The 1,602-nt window shown below is 48.9% G+C and overlaps 1 long non-coding RNA gene across 2 annotated transcripts; it reads left to right on the top strand.

Annotated features, from left to right (window-relative positions):
- Nucleotides 1-22: 22 nt before the first annotated feature.
- On the top strand, nucleotides 23-1,596 carry LOC116548460. 2 transcript variants are annotated; one of them, XR_004267438.1, is made up of 4 exons: nucleotides 23-468; nucleotides 733-844; nucleotides 1,052-1,065; nucleotides 1,150-1,596. It is a non-coding gene; the product is annotated as an uncharacterized LOC116548460 (long non-coding RNA). The 2 variants fall into 2 exon arrangements; XR_004267437.1 differs by lacking the exon at nucleotides 1,052-1,065 and having other exon boundaries at nucleotides 27-468; nucleotides 733-838.
- Nucleotides 1,597-1,602: the final 6 nt, after the last annotated feature.

Raw genomic sequence — 1,602 nt, 5'->3', positions numbered from 1 at the left:
CGCGGACCGGCACGAAGGGGAGGGTGGTGTCGGTGGGACCTAGGGACGCGCACAGCTCCCCCACCTCGAGCCAGGCCAAGGGGCTGATGACCACCCCCGGGCTGAGGCTGACCAGAGCGGGAGCTGCTCTAACACTTCTTTATCTTACACTTTGTTGCAGTTTTCAGGGTACAAGACTTTCTGTTTTGCTATTTGTCCTTAAGCATGTCCTATTCGTGCTATTATAAATAGTATTGCTTATATTTTATAATGTTTGATGGTTCATGGCTAGTGTATATAACACAATTCATTTCTACAGATGGACATTGCATCATACAAACCCAAACTGAAGCCCCAGCCAGCATTGTGAGTCACTCCTGGGCTTTGAGTGAGGCAAGGCTGATATCAGTCTCTTGATGGCTCCAGCATCTCTACTGAGAAGTTTTCATCTCTGAGCAAGGGATTTCTGCCTGCAGAAACATCAATGAGGTGAGCCAGAAAAACCCATGGATCATCCTGTAAGTTGAACTGAAGAAGAGAGCGTACATTGTCAGATGTACTCTTTTGGGGAATATCAGGTGCTCACAATAGAAGTCATCCCTGGGCTAGGCTTGTCAGAGCCTCTAGCAGGGGTGACTGCAAAAGATCCAGAGAGACGAGGGGAGGCTTCTGTCTCACTTCCCCTTGGGTCTAGAGCACTGTGTAAGCTTAGTGACATCATTCCGTATGTTACAATAATATCCTTGTCTTTAGGCTGCAGCTGTGTGCCCCCAGGCTAGGCAAAGGCTTCTGCTCACCGGTCTGTGGAAGGTACCAGCAGCTGATTCCTCCCTTGTCTCTCCCGTGGGGCCAACTCTGTGTGTGGGTTTTTTTTGTTTTTTTGGCCAGTGATGTAGAAAAGCTGGAAAAAATACCAGACTTGTACAAGGGCTTCTTAGCCTGTCCAGTGCCAAACAGAAAGTTTAGGACGAACCACGAGCCAGTTTACTTCTAGCTGCTGTGTTCTTGTGTGTAGGCCTGAACACTATAGTCCTATTAAAGGTATCTCTATTAATACTAAAAAAAGAAAAAGCACCTCAGACCAAGGTCAGATCTCAACTGATTCTCAGGGTGGAGCAGAAATCACTAGGAGGCAAAACAAATGTGTGTGAACAGCCCCTCCCTTTTCAGGACAGTGAAGAAGATAAAAAGATAAAAGAAGTCAGAACCACCAGCCCTCTGTGGCCTCGGAGGCAGTGTTTACCATGGCCTGAACCCCTCTCCCCGTCATGCTCCACTGTCACTGCACAGGTGAGTACAGGCTTCAGGAGTCCAGGGTTACCTCCATAGATTGTGTTAGCTACTGTGGTTCTGATCATGAGGACACATAATCTCGGTCTCGCTGCAGCACCCACGAGTGTCTGTGTCTGCAGGTTCCCTCTCCCAGCATGTGCTGACTCAGTTACCTCCTTCTCTGCATCCCTCGGATCATCTGCCAGATTCTCTCGCACCCTGAGCAGTGGCCTCAGTGTTGGTGACTATGTGATAACGTGGATACCAGCACAAGCCAGGAGATAGCTCATGAGTTTTAAGTCAGACTCAGAGAAGCAACCAGGGCTCCAGGATCCCCAACTGCTTCTCTGG

The sequence above is a fragment of the Sapajus apella genome, unplaced genomic scaffold, assembly GCF_009761245.1.
Source record: "Sapajus apella isolate SASKATOON/1434 unplaced genomic scaffold, GSC_monkey_1.0 scaffold12618, whole genome shotgun sequence".
Classification (NCBI taxonomy): domain Eukaryota; kingdom Metazoa; phylum Chordata; class Mammalia; order Primates; family Cebidae; genus Sapajus; species Sapajus apella.
Note: the sequence above shows the minus strand (reverse complement) of the source record. Positions and strands in the feature narration are given on the sequence as shown.